Raw genomic sequence first — 21,910 nt, 5'->3', positions numbered from 1 at the left:
GTAGGACAGTCGGTAGCGTAGTACCATCGACGTGGATGTTTAAAATGGTCGTGTCCTGTGCTCGCCAAGTCAAGGTTCCAGCTATTAGGGGCGGTAGAGTTGCCAGATCTCGAGGCAGCAATTAAGCTGGGTCCTAGAAAACTGCTAGTATTTGCAAAGAGGACGGAGTTATTCTATAACGTATGTCCTAGCACTTGATTGGAGTTCTTCCGTTCTTCTATGTGAGGCCTTTATTGACCAGCCAGTTCAACCTAACCTAATACTTAGCACAACAGTAGCCCTGAAAAAAAACCTCGCCGACTGCACTGTATCCCATTCTTTTTTATCATTTCTCGTATGTACATAAGTCCTCGATCTAACATCGATTTATCTATTACATTCGACGAAATAGTTTGCCATCCACCTCTATTAAGTCATTTGTTAGACAAAATGAATGTTAGAAAAAGGTTTAGCAAACAGTAAGGGGACTTATTGCAATGCTTGGCCGCTCACTTCTTACCGCAACCAGTTTCATTTCAATAGAGCAGGTATTTCATAATATCATTTAGAGTAGAGGGAAGGCATGAAAGTGGTCAGGATATCAATGAAAAGCATGATTGTATGGCATGGGTATTAGCTTTAAGGCGTATAACGGGCGTGTATCAATCAGCTTACAGCACTCATAGAACACATATGTTCAAGCACACCTACACTACAATCAAAGAAATTTATAGCTGTAAACTAGCTGATCGTATAAAAGTGGCAAGAATGTGGTATTATGAATGCGGATACTTAAAAGTTTGTATACAAACATTCACACATACACCTACATAGTACATACATACATACAAACATTCAGATATAATTTTAACATGCGCGCTCACATTTTTTCATGATTTCTCAGCATTTTTGCCAAAAGAAGTTGTACCTACTAAAAAAAATTCATTTATACAAAAGTGGCAAAAATTTTGCTAAGCAAAAACTGCCTCACAATACAAATCTACACACAAACAAACACTCACAGTCATTGTTGTAATTACAGCCGGTAAATTGTTGTTATGCATTCTCAACAAGCACTCTCTTTTTGGCAAGACACCTACCAATATAAAACAAAAAACCACAAAAAACAAAAAAAAAATTGGATATAAAAATTTTGCTTTACGAAAGTACTGGAGTGAACGCCTGAGCGCATGAGCTCATTGAAGGCCGTTTGGTAAGCAAAGTGCATTTGAAGCAAAAAAAAAAATTCGAGAAAATTACGTTCACTAACGTTGCGATCGGTAATAAACCGAATTTTGTGCTAATTCGATGTCAAAGAAAAAAAATTTTGTTGCTGGGAGTGCTGGCTTGTACCAACTGAAAATGGACAAAAATGTTGAAACAAGTCGGCTAGACGATAGCTAAATAGAGGCTTAACTAGTTAGGATGAATAAAAAAGTCTTGTAAAATGCAGACAGAGAGCAGCAATAGAGTTGCCAGCTATTTAGAATTTCAGCGAATTTCTAAGTTTACTAGTGAATATATTTTTAGATTAGCATTCTGAATGACTTACTCCCGTGTGTCAAAGTTATTCATGCTGCAAATAAAAGAGAAAGTTTTGGTTGATGGTATCTCAAATATTTATCCCATTTTAGATTTGCATTCTGAATGAATTACTCCAGTGAGTCAAAGGTATTCATGCTGCAAATAAAAGAGAAAGTTTTGGTTGATGGTAACTCAAACATTTATCCCATTTTAGATTTGCATTCTGAATGATTACTCCCGTGAGTCAAAGTTATTCATGCTGCAAATAAAAGAGAAAGTTTTGGTTGATGGTATCTCAAATATTTATCCCATTTTAGATTTGCATTCTGAATGACTTACTCCCGTGAGTCAAAGTTATTCATGCTGCAAATAAAAGAGAACGTTTTGGTTGATGGTATCTCAAACATTTATCCCATATTAGATTTGCATTCTGAATGACTTACTCCCGTGAGTCAAAGTTATTCATGCTGCAAATAAAAGAGAAAGTTTTGGTTGATGGTAACTCAAACATTTATCCCATTTTAGATTTGCATTCTGAATGAATTACTCCAGTGAGTCAAAGGTATTCATGCTGCAAATAAAAGAGAAAGTTTTGGTTGATGGTAACTCAAACATTTATCCCATTTTAGATTTGCATTCTGAATGATTACTCCCGTGAGTCAAAGTTATTCATGCTGCAAATAAAAGAGAAAGTTTTGGTTGATGGTATCTCAAACGTTTATCCCATTTTAAATTTGCATTATAAATGACTTACTCCCGTGAGTCAAAGTTATTCATACTGCAAATAAAAGAGAAAGTTTTGGTTGATGGTATCTCAAACATTTATCCCGTATCGCAGCTTTCTCCGTATTTCGTTGTCCTCAGAAAAAGCTTAAAAGGTGCTCACATCACTGAAAATTAAAAGTAAGCTCCTCTAGAGATGAATAAAAATCACGACCTTTAACACTTCAATAAACCTGTCTTGATGCAGTGCTTGGAGTCATAGAGATGAAATGGCTCTTAGAGTATTCAAGAGAATAGTCCTTCGTAAAAATTATGGTACTCTCCGTGATGTCATTAGCTTGTACCGTAGGAGGTTTGATTATAAGCTTTACGATATTTGCCCAGATACAGGGCCACGAATGAAAGCTGTGGATGTGCTCAACACATCTAAAATTATGCCTATCATTCCGACTTCCTGACGCATGCAGTGTATTCCAGGCCGATGTCTGTGCCATAGACAGAGCAGCAAATCTGCTTCAAGATAGTATGGTCTCCGACACCAACGTAACAATCTTTGTTGACAGCCAAGCCGCCTTAAGGGCATTAAAGTACAACATGATAAAATCGGATATCGTGCATAGGTGTAGAGCCTCCCGGGTTTCTATAAGTCATCTCAATTTTTCCCTTTGCTGTGTCCCTGGGCACAGCGGTATTGAAGGGAATGAATTCACAGATGAAATGACCAGGATATGTTCCGATTTGGACACAAGTGAGGTGGACAGCTCCTTCCGACCACCGCTGAGTTATCTCCTGGGTAGGATCGAGGAATATGAAAATAGAGCAACGGACTTGCTATGGACCAAAAGGTTTAACTGCGAAGTCTCAAGATCATTATGGCCATGGTTGGATAGGAAAGGCGCCAACTTCCTTCTTTAACTGAACAAATCCGCCGTGAGGATACTTACAGGTGTCATCGCAGGGCATTGTGCTATCGCACCAATGCTCCGACGGTCTACTCCATCTACCACTTTCAGAGGTTGGGAAGGTGGACTTCTCGATTCTTTTTGGGTTCATCAGGGAAATAAAGTGGTTCGTTGAGGACCACTAGGAGGTAATGGGGTTAAACGAATGCGCCGCCACCTACTGAGAGCACTCACAATGGACAAAAATGTTTCCGAGTGGAAGCATGAGTAATACCCACACACGCCCTCTTAACCTAACCTAACCCAAGCTCAGCAAAAAATGCATATCGGCGCCCGTATTTGGGAGCAGAGGAAGGGGTAGACCCTCACTGAATTAAGAGAGGCAGTTGGCGAAAAATTGATCTCCTTTGGTACTTAAGACTTCATACGATACTTTTCCTAAAACCTTGTTGTTTCAAGCTAATGTCTACAGCCTGGCTTCTTGCAATTCTATCAATCTCTTATTGACCAATTCACTCCGATCGGTCATCCCCGTCGACGAATTCACAAATAATGACGCTACTCTTGTCCTTTCTAGGCGAGCTTTTGCTTTTCTCATTTTCCTACAATCAACTCAACTATATAATGCACATGAGTTACTGGCTCTGAGATAACATGGGATGGAATGCATAGCATTGAAGCTATAGCAAAACTGTTTTGTTTCAACAGAGCCGGGTCTAAGCATTAGATTCAAGCTTCGCCTAGAGTTTTTATCGGTAGAGCAACAAAGTGAAACCTTTATCAATACAAATATTTCTTCAGCCCAATTAGCGCTCGAAAAATATGTCCAAAAACAATTTAGTGTTAAAAACAATTTAGTTTTGGTCTATGTTGCTGTAACCGTTGTGGCTGTAAGATTACATCAGTTGAATGCTATCTTTCATAATGTCAATGTTGATAGAGATATATAGATTGGAGCCTGAACAAAGTTTGTTGTGGGATATGCATTCCCGTGAACCTCAACAACAAACAAAAATTAAAAGTTAAGAATAAGGAAACATAGCAAAAGATATCTGTGATCAAGCCCTGATCCAGTGATTACGTTCTTGTGACCACCACCTCAGGATATCATCCAGCATCTAGGAACTAAAAATCCTTCCCCCAATATGTTGGGTTAAGAGCGTCTACCACGTGATCTTCTATGGACGTTAAGATTACGAAAAAATCTGACCAGGGTGTTTCCACGATTGTAATCTTTTTCAAATCTGGCTAAGTACCAGCTTCCCATAGCTTGGGAGCAGAAAGTGCTATTTATGTAGCTGTGGCGTATATCAAAGTAGAAGTGGTGGGGGAACGAGGGCCGAAATATTTTCAAATGGGATTATTTTAAGTATACGACGTACCGAACAACAAAATGAGCACATGAAAATCAACGAACGATATTAGGTATCTCCAATGTGGTCCCTACGACTCAGAAAAAACGCTGTGGACGAAATTGATGGACTGCCACAATACCTGTCTGCTTATAATGGTCTTTTGTAACTTCCATTTGGAGGCGCAATTGCTATAAATTTTAAACATGTTTAACAGACGGTTTTAGGTGATGAGATTGCAGTTGGAGCTCAATCACCACATATCGCAGAGTCCGTACGGTAGGCAGCTTGAATGACTCGAGTGACTATAGCACTACGAGTTGATATGTAGTGCACCGAAAACAGGAAAGAATTGCACCCCCAGCGGGTTAGGGGGCTTTGAATATAATCGCGACAGGTATGCCTTTAGTAAGAGGCGACTAAAATACCAAATTGATTCAAGGGGTTGTGTAGCGCAACCCTTTCAAGGTGTTGCCAGCGAAAAATATAGCTTATCCAACCCAATTGTCAACCTCACCTACCCGTGGCAAATCCTGTTACTTTAACACGCGAGGCTCTGGCGACCCCAAGTTCCTTATGGATCTAGGAGGTGGGAGGGCGGGATGGCCTTGAAGGTTTCATGTGGTCAAACCCACTCGTTCCCGAGATGGTCGGACTGGTGCCTTAATGGTGCTTGTTAACGGAACGTACCGGGTCTGCATCCGGAAAAGGACCATCCACATCGATAACACTCCCAAAGGCCTTCGGGGATTGTCCTTATCGCTACAACCACGACAACAACAACAGGGAAGAATTGCATATGGGAAATGCTCCGATATCGACTTCGCTGATTTGTTCCTAAAAAGCGCTCACCCGAAACCAGTATAAAACTAAATAGTCTCGAAGAAAGTTGCTTAGAATCGTACGCAGAGCTTTTCCGCTTAGTGCAATTATTTACATTTCAACTATATTTCTCATTCGTCGGCCGTAAATCTCAAACCGATCAAAAAAGATAGCATTGAAATTCTTTATCAAACACTCTGCTAAAGCAGATGAAATTAATGTTTATATTATTGTGGTGTCTATATATAAAGGCACAACAACAATAAAGCAAGCTGCCACTCCCATGTACATGAATATATGAATTTAATCCATTTACAAACGTAAAAAATGTGACGAAGAATAACTCACGCACACACATGTTGTCATCAGTCGAAGTTAATTGCTCACACATACACACGCATGTATGTAGCTCAATTACCAAGCAGGAAATACAGCAGTTCTGGAAGGCGAAACATCTAGACTTTAGTAGAAATATGCGAATGAAGCAACAGAGATTATAAAAGGAGCGCAAGCTGAGTAATCAGTAATTAGTTTGAATTAAATACGCTATTGGTTGTGAAGTATAATTGTGAAATACTACTCTCAAATTAGTCTACATGAAGACCAGTTTGCAATACGGAATGTTGGAGTTATTTATTTGACAGTTCAGCGATTCGAACGTTAGTAGAAGGTTTAAATAATCGGAATTTCCCTAAATTCTTTACATTATTATTAGAAGCCTTGGGGCGGCCTCCGTAGGATAGTGCTTGCGTGCTTCGCCTACCGCACCGATGGTTGTTGTTGTAGCGAAAAGGACACTCCCCGAATGTCTTGGCGGTGTTATCGATGTTGATGGTCCTTTGCCGGAGGCAAATCCGGTACGTTCCGGTACAAAGCCCGACCATCTCGGGAACGATTTGAAATGACCACATGCGACCTTCTTGGCCATCCCGCCCTCGCACCCCCTAGATCCATGAGGAGTTCGGGGCCGCCAGAGCCGCGGCTGTTAACGAAACAGGGTTCGCCACGTTGACATTTGGTTTTGGAGAAGCTATATATTGCGCTGGCAACCTGAAAGGGTTGCGCTACACAACCTGAATTTGAATCTGGTATTTTAGTCGCCTCTTACGACAGGCATACCTACAGCGGGTATATTCTGACCCCCTAAATCGCTGAGGGAACCACACCGATTGTCTCGAAGGTTCATATGACGATGGATTTGTATGACGTTTTCATATTTTAAGTGCTGCTAATGCATTTGCTCCTTTGTCCTTATCTTATACCTTCTTCGAAGTAAGTATTTTTAATTCACTCATTTTAAAAATGTGGCATAGATCTCTCAGTATTGGCAACCCTAGTGGTACTGCAGCATTCCCACAAATACGTAGATAAAATGTACATATGTGTGCTATAAAAAAACACACACTAATAGAAATGTGTTCGTGCCTTGAATGCCGGCATGAGACCGGCACAAAATATGTTAGTAACAGGTCGAACACAAATCCATACAGCATTTTGAGGAAAACTATGTTCTCTTAGAAACACAGTAAAGAGCAAACTGCATAAGACCTAATAAGCGCTTTAGCTTTTACACACAATTCATAATTTCATTATGTATCTACGATATATGAAATGCAAATGAGTTGTAAAGCGAGTTGATAAATTATGATGATAAGCTGTGTTGACATGCAACACCATGAATACACAGGCAAATCATAATTTCATATCACGAAATCAGTGAATTTTTTCAAGCGTTCGTGGAAGGTAGATAGGAATTTTCATTCTTGTTATCGGATGACGGTATAAGAATGTTTAATTGCTCGTAATTATGCATACTGACTAGGAGCTACTAAGCGTTGAAAACTTAATTCATATTTAAATATGTTCATTGGTTAAACACTCAGCAAAGAAGGTTAAGAAAAGTCCGCCACACGCTGGGCTTCTTTATAGAAAGTAGACAGCTTGGAAGAAGCGGATGCCAGGACCGCATATGATTAAAATTGTAAGACTATTTACTTATCCATAAGTTAAATTAGATTTAGTGATAGGAACCGCGGTTAGGAAGGTCACTTTGAACTGTATGAAAGACATGGCATTGGAAAAGGCTAGAAAGTTACTAATAAAGTGGTTCGATTATTCCAACCTGCCATCCTAAATGAAGTTGCAATAGTAAAACGTTTGCAGTGCCTCGTCTTAACTCAATACTGGTAACAAACGAGCCTTAGTGAATCCAATGAAGTGCATCAGCTATATCTCTTTAGCCACAAGGATATGGATGCCCGGCCATACTAAATGTCAAACTCCCTAACCCACCTAATGTTTAGCTTATTAAGATCCTTAAACCCATCAAGAGAGGCTCTCTCTTAATCTCCTCAGCGGCTGGGATTACACTACCGTGATCTGGAACTTTAGGTTATATCGATTTCCTAATAGAACCGGGCATCACGCCATACAATCACTCCACATAGAAGGAGGCTTAGATAATATCCGTAAAGGAATGAAATGAAATGTTGAACAAACAGTTTTTGTTGAATACCCAGAAATCTGGGCATCCCAACAGATATCTGATTGAAGAGATCCCGCCTAACAGGAAATTAAGAAGTCATCTCCGTAAGCACTTTGAAGATGTCGTATTTCTTCAAGAATTCAGCCATATAAAAAATAAGCATGATAAGGTTCTCAGAGACACATTTAATAAGGCGTCGCACTACAGTGCCAGGGATTGCTGGATAAAGCCTGTTGTTAGAGACAAATACTTCAAACTCGCGCAATTGCTCGTAAGTGCTTAGGAGAAACGCCAGAGGTCTTATGACCTTTAAAATATGTGTTTATTTCTTTAAAATTCCCAAATCATACTTCAACATCTTAAAAAGTTTGCAGACATATGTTACTGAATTCGTGGTTTCCAATGGATGCCTTTATTCGAAGAAGGATGCTACTCTGAATTTTATGTATATATTCGCCCTAAAGATTGCTCCGGTTGCTGTACGTCAGCATTTTTCTTACAAATGAAAGGCGCCTGTAAAGAAAGCAGCCAAATGATTTGGTTACATCATTTAGATTCTTAATAATTAATGTCTTGGCATTGTGCAGTAACCAGTCAAAGCTACCGAAATCTTAGACAGGAGCAGTTCATTGGACCCAAATCAAAAATAACCGCTAAGCACTCAGCGGTATGTAGGAAAAGTGCATCACCCGCCGTGGTATAGGAGGTACTCTGCTTTCTATGCTGAAAATCCACTGTCAGCTCGAAGAGCGGGTAAAATAAAAAATTAAATGTTTAAGAACAGTTATAAAATTATGTTCACTCCTCGTCAATAATCCTAAAGGTCTCAAAATATTCGACCTTCACTAGTATCGACGCTGCCACACCCAATGCCAAAAGTTCATAAGTCTGTTAAGAAGTATAGCAACGAAATTTTTAAACTAAAATAGTGTGCGCTATCTGCTTAAAAATGGAAACTGTCTCTCTCATTTGGCTTCAGTTCTCGCTTTCAAAGAATTTTTATCTTCTTTTGCTATCACACGGCCAAAATTGCTGATAATAATGAAAGCTTTCCCTAGAAGATGGCTTGTAAAATCCCAAACGTATAATCACAAAAAAATCAGCATGGAAATCGCTTAGTCTTGAAGTTAAGTATCTGTTGTTTAGAAATTTCAATTGCAATTTCGAACGACTTTATTGAATCACTAATTTGTTTACAAAAATAACACTCGAAACTTTATATTATTAAAACTTTTTCCGACATAGTTTTCATTTAAATTTGCTGTCCTAAGCGTAATACTAACGTAAGTAACTTTTTATGAACTCACCTACACAGTTTAGTTCATGAAATACCTTCTTTCACCTCAAAGCTCTTTATTTCATTCAACCAGCAGCCAAGAGAGGCACACTTTTAGGCAAAGAGTATGACTTTCGCTCTGCAAGTTGTACATTCATGAGATTTGTGTTTACATAGACGCTGAGCGAAACCCACTGTAAATGAAATCAGCTGCCTTGAAACGGCCTTTCCCCAAAAGCAATGCAGCCAAACCCATTCCAGCGGGAGTTTTAATATTAAATAAATATATGAAAAGAGAAAAATTTGAGAGCACTTATGCACGCGCCCAACATACTCACACTACCACAATAATAATATTGCCTTGTTTTTCTAATTTTTTTTTGTTTTTACCACGCTGAGAGTAAACCACTCACTTGTTGCTCAAAACAACTGAACCAACTAAGCCTCCTCCATCGCACGTCCACTGCAAACACCAAGCACGCACATGTACATAAGCTCACCCACCGCGACGCACTATGGGCTCGAATAATTGTTTTTGTGGTCAAAATTTAACACATATACAAAACATAAACAATATTAAGTTAGCTCTTTTTGTATGTACAAGAAGTTGTTCATATCAAGTATTAACAGGTGTATCGCGTCCAATTCAACTCAACTACAAAAAAAAATCATACAAATATTGATTCAAAAATATGAAAACAATATTAATAACCGAAAAGCTAGTTATTGGATAATTTGCTAATTAATAAATATGTATGTGCTAGCAACCTCAAATGAGCTTTGCCTCAATCTCATTATACCATTCAAAGAAGCAAGCTAAGTAATTTTGTCGGTAAAATTTTCCACGCTTTGAGAATAAACATAAATATGGTAGAGGGATTCTTCTAGATGACAAAACTGATTTTTTTCTTCTGGCGGCTTCTAGTTTGCATATAGGGGCTCCTCCCATTGATTTACTTTAACTCCCATCTCCAGACCAAAGTGGAACTGATCCAATTCTAGAGAAAAGTTGACGGGTTAAACTGTAACAACAATTCACTTGAGTACTTTAGTAAATAATTTTACGGGAGTGATAGTTATCAAAAAAGAAACCGCACACTAAATTCTTCACCAAACTTCATTTAAAAAATTCTATATTTTAGCCGGAATCGTGAATGGTGCACTAATGGAATACTCAGGGATTTTGACAAATTAATCCATATGCAGAAGTTGGAATAGTTGATATTTAAAGTAAGAGAAAATCCGTCTTGGATGTCTAGGCGGCAATCCCAAAAACTCATGTTTGTGAATAGGAATAAAGTGTGAAACTTTATCAAAAGTCTTGCAAAAATCTGTATACATCACACAATTTTAATTTTAAGTCTAATGTTTTCAGGGACTTGGATAATGAACTCCAATAAGTTTGATTCGGTGAATTTGTGCAGCAAACATTGAAATCTTCTCGTGACTATGAGCGTATGCAATTTTCAAATTTTAGAGGTTTAATAAAAGATCACCCACAGTCAAGCAAGTTATATTTAATATGTTTTTCTTGCCCTGCAAAAAATTGTGCGTTTATTTCCTAAAGAGAGTGATATGCGATTCGATTTCGTCAACATTGGGGTATAATTGACCCCGTCTAGCCTATTTTGGGTATAGTTGGGATTAGTCACATTGAAATTAATGTAGCCAGTTTGAAGAAAAAATAAATAGAACGGCAGCGAAATGAGCAAATTATAAAAACATTAAATGGAATTGAAACCAATCATGTAAGTGAAATGCAGAGCCCCTTACAGGACCTAAAATACTCAATTAGTAGAACTTATTTTTTTCTGGTATATAACTATACTAAAAAAAATTAGAATACTGTACTAGAGTTAAAAAAAACTATTAAATCGGTAAGATTGCCGGTACGGGTAGAAAGATGACTTGCACGACAGAATCCGAAGGTGATGTAGGAGGACAGTACCACTGTGGGTGCGAAGAGGATCTGTTCGACAGTACCCGAAGGGATACAAAGAGAATCTGTGGAACAATACCTGTAAAGGTATTGCGGAATGTAGAAACCTGTAAATGAATTACGGAGAGTAGAAAAAGGACCTATCCCACAGTACCCAGAGCGGTATAAAGAGGACCTGTCCGACACTACCCGTTCACAGGTAAAATTGGTCTCTCCATAGCACATACTAAACCAAAAGAAATCCTTCCAATCGATATCAAGAGATCATAATTGGCTCTAGTCGCATACTCCTTTGCGACTCATCTAAAATTCGCGTTACAATAATCGCATTTTTCCAGAAAATAGATCAGGAGTTATTGTCAGACCTCAAGCACAGTTGAGCTAGTTATAGGCAATGAGTCTATTCACTAGGTTTCCTATTCGTCGTATGTACAATGCTTTATTCACATTTTATATTGGAAACCATGGAAACAACTCAAATCTTAAAATTTTACATTAATACGACACTCTTGTGAAGTGCACTATTATTTTTTTCTTAATTCTTAGTTTTTACTGCAAAGCCGCAGCCAACCGATATTTATTTGATGATCGAAACCGAACCCAAAATGTAACTGTTTTTCAATTAAACAAATTTGACTTTAACCACGCCGCACAGTGGCATTTTTGCATGGTTTAGACGCGAAAAAGTAAAAATTTTCAAGTCATTTTTTTTTAATTTGAATGCAGTATGTTTTTGAAATTTCCACAGTATATAGCAGTAATTATTATTTCTTATAATTATTGTTCTTCATGGCATAATCTGCTGTCAAACTGTGAGTTGTTGATGGCGCGCTAAGTAGTACAATTTACAGAAGTAAAATAACGCATGGTTTAAAATTAAATAAAACTTTGTGGTGAAACAAAACCTAAAATGTTTTTTGGTTATTACAAATCTACGCGTATCTAATTATATGTATTATTTTGCAAGTGTTCAAAAGTTTTTTGGTTGAGTATTTTTTACGAAATTATGAGTTTTTAATGTGTATTATTTTTGTGCTGAAAATATATGAAACCGTGAAAAGAAAAGCCTGCCAAAAGTCTGAACCACGCTGAACCACAACCATTTTTGTATTTCTGCAATTATTCAATATTATTACATATAACTCAAATGACTTTTCATCCCCGTAGGTGCCCGTTTTGATATAATGACGATAACAAAGGGGGAGTTGTATGAGATGTGGGTTGCAGAACGTGGCCAAAAGCAAAAGGATAAAACCGTTTTAGACCTCGTGCGTACTGTTTTAGGGAGGGAGTAAATAGAGACGACGTATTGTATAATGAATGCTGCAGTAAAGTAAGAATTTTTTAACAAAGCTTCGTATGAGATGGCTTCAAGTGAATTACAGCAAAGTTAATTTTCTTAGAAATTTTGCTTCATGGCTTGAAGAAGATAAGAAATTTAAATATAGGTATGTTCAATTGTGAACAAATAACGAGATAAGGCTATAAGAAAGTTTTTTTTGGGGTAAATTCAAAATTTTGGGAGGCGGTTCAACCCCCAATCCCCCACCCCCCTTCGCCTTTCCTCACTGAAGTGGGGTAAGGCATACAAACATATACACTTGGTTTGAATGAAATTTATTCATTTTATTTATTTATTTATTAAGTCTATGGTTTAGAAACCTTACAGACTAAGACGTACATAGGTTATTAATTATTAAAAATAATACATACAAAGTTTTTCTTTAAATTCATTGCGATTTACAAACATATCTAAATGTATTTCTATACATAACAAATTAAATTCCGATAGCAGTGAGTTTCAGTGAGTTATTAATTTTTCGCGTCTAAATGATGCAAAAAAGCCACTGTGCGCCACCGGCCCACGGTGCGACGGGTTCACTGAGCGCCATTTGATTTTATGATTTTACTTATTTGTATGTGCGTGTATTTTTTATTGAATTTGAATGTGTGTGTATGAGTGCATATGAAAGATACGCGCGTTTGCTTTACAATGGAGTCGCGCTTATGAGCATCTGTGAGCACGAGCACGAGCGTGTGTTTGTGTATATCTATGTGTATTTTCTTGCTCTGCTACTTTTGCCGCTTGCCGTTGGGGCTGGTTCACATTGAAAAGAAATTCACTTACTGACATTTAGTTAAGTGCCGTTTTTGGTTGCAGTCGTGCGACGGATAGTCAATGCAAATATATTAAATATTCATTAAAAAAAAATATCTATTAATTAATAAAGAGAAAAATTAAATCACAAAAAATATCATAAGAAATTTAATTAAAAATTAATTTCCAAAAAAGAGCAACATTTCTAATTAAAATTATTATTTTAAATAAAAGTTATAAATCAACCGTTTTACGTCTACGTGATTTAGCTGTAAATAAAAACGCATCTAACGTCGTGATTGTCTTGTGTATGTGACGACATTATCGCCGGTTATCAGCAGAGTGATTTCATATATGTACATATATTTTATATACATTTAATTGTGTAGAGCGATAAAAACAAACAAACAAATAATTTTAATAAATAACTAGTTCCTTTTTTCTTAAAATTTTTGCTGATAAAAATTAGAAGCGTGACACATATTAATTGTAAAAGTGTGTACATTCGTATATTTGTATTTGTGTGTAAACGTTCTGGCATATTGCCCTTTACAATTCAGCTTGTGTTTGATTGTCCGGCTGCCAATGTAGAAAAGAAAGCAAAAAACTAAGAAAAAACAAAACAAAAAACATAAAAACAAGCTACTAATTAAAGCGAAACCCTATGCGCTAATTACAGTGAAATTTTTAATTAAATAATAAGTGAAATTCTATGGTAGCCAAGTGCGGTTTCGTGTTGATGCATAAGAAAAAACGGTGAAAACATCACGCGCAAAAGTGATATTGGAAAAAAGGTAATGCAAATATTAATAAAATCAATTTTCTAAACAAACTTTTGTTTTTTAATTATGCAGATAATAAAGTTAAACAAAAGAAATGAGTGGTTTGAAATTCTAAGTGAAAATTAGCAAAAAAGAAAAAAGCAAATGCAAACTAAAAATGTCAGTGCATGGAATAGCTTTAGGAATTATTAGGTTAAAAAAGGTACAAAAAAAAAAAAATAATACTAAATATAGTACAAGACAAAAATGTATGATAAAATATATCCAAATGAAGGGAACTAAAAATATCAAAAATAAAAGCTAATAAAAAAAAAAAAATATTAAAAAAGTTATTAAAAAAATTTATGATGTAGCAAAATAAATTAAAATGAAATTTAAAATAGTGAATAATGTTAAATAAAATAAATCTTAGTAAACAGAATAACTGAAAAGCTAATCAAAATAAGAAATAAAATTTAACTCAATGAAAAAAGTTTAATAAGAAAAAAGTTATATATAAAATATTTTAAGTCAAATTAGAAAAAAAAAACAAGAGAAATAATATTTTTATTTAATATTTTTAGTTTTTATTTTTGGAATAGTGTTAGAAATTATTTGGTTAAAAAAGTAAAAAAAATTATACTAACTACTAAATATACTATAAGACAAAAAATGTATGATAAAATAAATCAAAATGAAGTGAAATAAAAATATTAAGAATAAAAATAAATAAAACAAAAAAATATTAAAACATAAATTAAAATGAAATTCAAAATAGTGAATAAAAATTAAATAAAATACATCTTAATAAACATTAAACAACAATTAAAGCTAATTCCGTTGACAATCCCAAATTTAACTTTTATGGTTTAGCGACAACAGCTGATAACGATTATCGAAAAAAAAGGTTACTGAAAAATAAAATCGTTATAGTTATCGATTCGCTATTTTATCGAGTACAAAAATCTGTAAAAAAAGATAAAGAAAAACACTTTAAAGCTAAATGAACAAAGTATCCCATCCGTATAGTTGTTTGTAAAAAAGTACCAAAATAAATTTGTTTTTTTTTTTAAGATTACTCGAGAACCGCAGAGACTATAAAATTTTAAGATTCTAATGCAAAAACTAAACGTTTAGAGCTGCAATTTCCTTTTTCTTTTGGATTTGCTGTACACTCAGAGAAAAACGCCGTTCTAAAATCCAGCACCACCGGACTCAATTCAAACTTTTCATGTTCTTACTTCTTTGTTCTTGAAAAACGAACGACCTGTTCTCAAAACAACAACCTTGTTCTTGAACTGACACCATTTTCTTGAAAAGAGAACGGCTGGTCTTAAAATATGAACAGATGTTCTATTAATGAGAACGATGTTCTTAAATTAAACCCAAGAAAAAAGAAACGGTAATATTCGTGCGCACTACAATGTTAAATACAACATTTGGCACAAGCCACCAAACATTCGTAGTGACCCAGCGGCTATGATGTTGTGGTTGAGATCGCGTGGCGCGAGTTCAATCACCGTCAAACGCTGAATTTTTTTAAAACGATTTTTTATGTTATATTTTTTTAACTCATATTTTTCATTCAGTTCCATTCACATATGCACGGGTAATTCTCAAATTTGTTATGAAATGTTTTAAGTATATATTCAGATTACATCAATAAAAAAAAGAATTTCTCGATAAGAGAAAGCCATAAAAAATGCATATTATGCGTTTTTTTAATTCTTGGACTTTAATAATATTTTTTTGTTATTAATATTTTTATTAATGACAAAAAAATTATTATTAATAAAAAAAATAAATAAATGTGTACTAATTGGAAAAATTGGCCCGCCCCCTCGCCGCCCACAAAAATAAAGCACAAACCGTTCTTGAATTGAGACCGAAAAATGTTAAATCAACCACAAATCGTTCTCAAAGCGTGAGAACGAAAAATTTAAATCAAGCCCAAGTAGTGCTTGAAATGAGCACAGAAGGTTCTCACATCAATACCAAACTGGTCATAAAATACGAACGGTGTGCTTGGAAAAACCGTTCTTAAAACAAGCCTACCGGTCACGAGTTAAGAAAAAACGTACTTAACAGACTTTTGTCAACGAATGTTCTTAATTTTGAACTTGTTTCGTTCGTTTTAGTACGATTTTTTCTCTGAGTGTACTACCATTTCTTTCGAAGTTACGGCCTGCTAAAGTTTCCCAAAAATTTGAAATTTTTTTTATGCCAAGAGTGGTCAAGAGTGTATAAAATAAAATTATATTGTTACCATTACTGAGCTCAATGCAGCAATAAACAAATTTAAGTAGATGAATGAAATGTAAAAAGTTAAAAGAAATGATCTTTGGAGCGTTTAAGAAACTATTTTGTTAAAAATAGTCAAAAAAAAAAAATATAGAAAAATAGTAAAAAGCAAAAAATTAAAAATTGCAAAATAGAAGAAGAAAATAAAAAAATTAAGATATAATTCAAAGAGTAAATAAAGCTAAACAAAATCAAATAATCTCAACTAAAACTTAATAGAAAGGAAACAATTTAAAAAAATTATGAAAATAAAGAGAAAAGTAAAATGCAACTTAAGTTTAATAAAAAGTAGAGCAAAATAAAATAAACATAAATGAAATAAAATAAAAAAACCATAAAAGAAAAAAAAAAATTTTAAAGCATGCAGTGCCGGAACTCTGTCTAAACGAAAGCTTCTCTATCTACAATCTGTGCAAAAAGGCGGAACCCGACTATTTAGAAAACCTTGAAGAAATTTATTGAACAACAAACGTTTCTTACCAACCTTTGTCAAATTTTGAGATATCTTTAGTTCTCAACTTGTTATCTTGTCACTCAATCAAAAAAAGTTCCCATCGTTTTTGCGAAAGTTGTTATACTTTACTTGAAGTAAATTTGAGAAATAATGTTAGAATTTGCGAATCACGTTAGTTCTTAACTTAAATTCAAGTTGAATTATTTTGATGTCCTATTATATATTTGTCGGAACGGCCCAGATCATACATCTATTCTCGATATATCTGTTCTCTAAAGACATTATAGCTATACGTAGCTCAGATATTACGAGTTTTTGAAATTTTATCAGTTTACTGTTCAGCTCAATTCATGAAAGGATGTGGTCTTCGGCGTTCCTAATTGTTTTTGTTTTTTTTTTTCTATGTTCCGAAGGAATAGCCCCTTCGATTTTTATATCCCCCCATGTAAACCCAATTTTGAATGCTTTTATTTCAATATAGATACACTCGCAAAAACATACCTCAAAACATGGAATGATTGAATTTTCGCCATATAATTTTTTCATCAAATTTGTATACGAAATTTTGGTAATGGAGAAAATTTATATGTTAATAAGAAAAAAAAGCCTACAAAAACTTTTCAGTGTTAAAAAAATAAACAAAAAATTATTTTTTTAGATTCGTATATATTTTTATTTTTTTTTTTCTTCAAGCATTTGAGGTAGGATTCTACCCGGTACGAGCAATGTTCCATTTTCTACTTTTTCGGTTTTTTCTTAATACATAGCAACCTTTTATTATTTGCAAACTTTTTACATTTATGAAATCAAAATATTCCGTAATAAATCATCGAACAATGAATGAAAAAATGTCAAGTGAAAAAAAATTTTATAAAATAAGAAAATAAATGGAAAAAAATATAAAAAAAAAAACAAAAAAAAAATATATATATATAACAAACGTGCAAGAAGCACTCATATCTGTTGTAGACTTTGCGCTCAGCGCCAAACAAAACTGCAAAAAAAAAAAAAATATTTAGCGACAAAAAAGCGCTCCAATGTGCACATCATAGGTGATACTGCAAAAAGTGCTATATAAATTTTCACTTTTTGTGCATAAGGGCGCCGACTAACTACAATTAAATGCAGGTTATAAAATCAACACAAAGGAATAGTTAAATGAACTGTTTTTGCACGCGGAAATTACATAAGAAAAATATGCGCTGAAATTCATGTAAAATGTACTCAAAGTCAGATAACAAACAAAAGTTACATAGCACATTTTGCTGTATCACCAACTCGATATGTAGATGAGCAAAGTAATTGATTACAAAGTAAGCATTGATTACCAACACCGCCCGCTACAAAAACAACAATAATAAATGAAAAGAGCAATTAATTAGACTAGTTAAGTTGATTAAGTTAAAAAAATGCAAATGAATATAGATACAAATATGCATGTTGAGGAAGATTTTCTATAGTAAACAACTTTTAGGAGAACAGCAAACAGTGTTCGAAGCTCCAGCATTAAAGCATTAAAACTTAAAACTGTTTTACACATTATAGATTCTAACATTCTTGAAAATCCTCCACGTTATATAAAGTTTTCTAGATCTACTTAAGCTGTTTTACACTGAAAGAAAAAGAGAAATTAAAAACCACCGAATCACGGGCCAATTCTGCCGAAATTTCTTCAAATGTGTAGTCATTTCAAAACCCTGTTGAATCAACTTCGCACAAATTGTTGAGAGTGTTTCAAAAGTCAAATCAACAAAAAGTGCATCCATCATATGTTAGCCATGGCGCTGTTAACTTCACAATTATTACTGTCTTAAGAATTCCAATGAAAACTGTTAAAATAACAGATTTACATCAACATTAGAATCACTGTGAATTGCTGTTAACATGAAAGAGATTTCGACGGCAAAATGATCATAAGAACAGCGTAGTGAGCGCCATGAGCGTAAGTTTCTCTTTAAGATTAGCTAATGCTTTTGTTTAATAATCGCAGTTATTCGCTGTTGAAATTACCAATGAAATCAGTTCCTTCTACAGAAAAATCAGTTAGATTTACTAAGAATCTATTATTTTAACAGCACATTGTTAGCTTGAGGGCAGTTGTTTATCTTCAGATGTCTAACCAAATTTGCTCTTTTGACAAAAAAAAATCTGTTGAATGAACAGTGAAGTCTGTTGATATAACAGAGATTTCTATGGCAATATGTCCTAAGAACTGAGTAGTGAGCGCCAGGAGCGTAAGTTTCTCTTTAGGATATGCTAAAGCGTTTGCTTAATATTGGCATTTGAACGCTGTTCAAATTACCAATGAAATCTGTTTTGTTTACAGAAAATCAACGAGATTTATTGATAATCTGTAACTTTTACAGCATTTTTTTTTCTTGAGACCAACACTTTCTGCTCAGCATGAATAATTAAATTTGTTCTCTTGACAAAAAACTCGGACGAATTAACCATTATACTGAACATTTTACGGAATGACTGTTAATTCAAGAACAACAAAGCAGATTTGTTGTTTCTACTATCGTAATTTCTTTTGCTGTAATTACTTCTTAAAAAACTGAGAATGCAGTGAGCGAAGCTCTAAAAATTGTCAACTAACATTTCAAGCAGGATTACGTATGTACTGATAGTTAAATGAAAGGCTTGACGGTACATTTTTTTGAGTTATCCTCCGAGTAGAAGCCTCTCTTTGTGGCAATTGAAAACAAGCTGCATCTTTTAGCCTGAAGTGTTTGAGATGTGACTTGTTAGAAAAAGAAGTATTGATGTAACCGTCTTCTTTATCAATTATTATTTTTCCTTAAGAATAAGTACAGAGACTTGCAATTAACTACCGCCGAAATCTAAAGGAAATGGACCAACATTACATGTTGTACTCATTCTGGTCTCAGTTTCATAAGGACTTCGAAGGAAACAGCTTTGCAGATTAAACTTTACGGCAATATATGGTGTCAGGTTCTACCTGATGCCGAAACTACTGCCTTTAATACCTTGCTGTTGACAGTACTGAGCTCAAAGTTCTAGAACACTATACAAAAGTATACCCGCGCCTTTTCGAAAGTAATGCAAAAGCTACAAAGTGAAACAAGAAATAGGCATCAGTAGCAGATCTGCTAGTACGAACACTGTCAGCAGCAAGTGGACGCAGCAAGGTACACTGGCAATTAGCGCAAAAAGAAGTTTTGCAGAAGAATATGCAACAAGAAGAGAATCAAAGAAGTTGAAAAATTATGATTAACAATTTGCTAAGCAAAAGCCAAACAGAGTGAACCGTAAAAACCAATAAATAAAAGAGGCCAAAGAAAAACTAATAGCTTAAAAGTGCAGTGCAAAAGTAAAGCAAAATTGTTTTCTACATATATTAGGGTGAGCTGTAAAAAATAGTAATAATAAGAGTGAAGGTTTCAAGATAAGAACATAAATGCGCATGAGAAATGTAAAACTTCGCGATCAAACGATCTTAACTACAGTGGGAGTGGCAGGATAAGTCTAGTCAAAGTTAAATGTGGTTAAAACAAAGACAAACATTGACTTGGCTGGTTAACGAACTTTGTTCGGTCCTGGCACTAAGGACGCTTTCGAGTATTAACATTAACAAAATAAAGACGATAGTTATTCCGAAACTATTCCCAAGTTATTCCATAATGGTTCTGGAAATCTTCCTATAACTAAACGATCTGAAAGTGTCTCAAACGACCTTTTGTAGTTGTTGTAGCGACCTCGTGGAGAGGATTTAAATGAAATCTCCTACCTGTTCGCATATGTATTGTATGTAATATCGAAACTGTGCCTGGTAAGAGTAAAATCGTCGTAGTGCTCCACTACCACTATTAATGGCTGATTAACGAGATAAGATGTATGCACGCAGGTTTGTTATTATTTTATTGCTTGCGTCGCTTTCGATTATAGAAATGTTATAGTTTTTGCAGTCAAGTTATCAGTTTAGTCCACTCAAAACATTTTTTTTACTGATGAGAGACTAGGATCAAACATGGAGAGGGGGAGGCAAAAGGATACACAATTTTTTGTTTGCAAAAGCTACAATATGACAAATTCCTCTCTGCAGGAGAACGTCTAAATTATATATCTAAATCTTATATGTAAAGAGGAATGCAACTTGAGAAATTGTACCTGTGTTAGTATCATATAGTTTCGTAGCGGTGTATAAACACACACTCAGGTGAAGCAAGTATGCCATATTTGGTTTAGATTTTCTATAAAGGAGGAGATCGAGGTATTGGGAGTAAAAATGGAACTGGACGTGGCAGAGAGACTAGGGGTGAAGCTGGTGATGGGAGTGTAAGTGGGAGTAGTACTGGGTGTCAGTCAGATGAAATGAGATGAAGTGAAAGGGAGTGGCAGAGTGAGGCAAAGGGAGTGGGAGTTGAAGTAGGCGTAGGGTTGAAAGTGGAACTGGCAGTTGCAGTCGGATTATGAGTGAAGGTGAGAGTGATAGAATAAGGCCGAGTTTTTCAGTGCGAGTTTAAACTCCAGTTAAAGTTGACTGGAGTTTATTTAACCTTACCACTTTGTTCAATAACATAAAATTTTGCTGCTCATCTCAGCTTAATCTAAAAAACTCTAGTCAATGTTAACTGGAGTTTGAACTCACACTAAAAAACCGGGTATACGAAGTAGTGGGTGTGGCACTAGTGATGGGAGTGGAAGTGGAAATAGGAGTGGGAGTGAAAGTAGGAGTGGGAGTGAAAGTAGGAGTGGGAGTGATAGTAGGAGTTGGACTGGGTTCTGGTGTGGTAGGAAGATAAATAAGAAGAAGATGGGATAGAGAGAGATGAGTGGAAGCAAGGCTAAAAAAGCGCTACATGGAATGCCAATGTAAACTCGCTTAGGTTAGGTTACATTGAACTTGCCGGTTCATGAGAACCTCGCACAGACTGAATGAGTCCGTAGTGTTACCAGAAGTTTGTTTTAACGACCAAACTGAAAAACCCCATCAAAAACCAGGACCTGTGTTATAAAATAACTCGGTCCTCTTGGCAAATACTAGAAGCTTCCTAGAACTTAAGCCACTTGCTGCTTCTAGATCTGACAGCTGTATCACTCCTAATAGCTGGGTTCTTAGCCTGGCAAGCGCAGGCCAAGAGCACAGAACGTGCTCTATCATTTCCTCCTCCAACCCGAACTTCCTACATCTGCTATCACTGACCAAGCCTAATTTAAAGGCATGTGACGCCAGCATGCAGTGTTCAGTCAGAATACCCGTCATGAGTCTACAGTCTTCTCTTTTTAATGATAGAAGCAACTTAGTCTAAGGTTGTAAGGCCTACAAATAA

General features: G+C 35.3%; 1 protein-coding gene and 1 long non-coding RNA gene across 5 annotated transcripts in view; one reads left to right on the top strand and one right to left on the bottom strand.

The window, feature by feature from the left end:
- LOC137233688 (uncharacterized) overlaps positions 1–21,910 on the bottom strand; it is a 540,569-nt gene that overhangs the window by 255,450 nt on the left and 263,209 nt on the right. The gene's annotated exons all lie outside the window — the stretch shown is intronic.
- LOC137233687 (cyclic AMP response element-binding protein A-like) overlaps positions 13,122–21,910 on the top strand; it is a 261,324-nt gene continuing 252,535 nt past the window's right edge. For all 4 annotated transcript variants that reach the window (XM_067756950.1, XM_067756946.1, XM_067756949.1 and 1 more), the window contains exon 1: positions 13,122–13,894. The gene's annotated coding sequence lies outside the window, so the exon portion shown is untranslated. The remainder of the gene's footprint in view (positions 13,895–21,910) is intronic.

The sequence above is a fragment of the Eurosta solidaginis genome, chromosome 5, assembly GCF_040869045.1.
Source record: "Eurosta solidaginis isolate ZX-2024a chromosome 5, ASM4086904v1, whole genome shotgun sequence".
NCBI lineage: Eukaryota > Metazoa > Arthropoda > Insecta > Diptera > Tephritidae > Eurosta > Eurosta solidaginis.
Note: the sequence above shows the minus strand (reverse complement) of the source record. Positions and strands in the feature narration are given on the sequence as shown.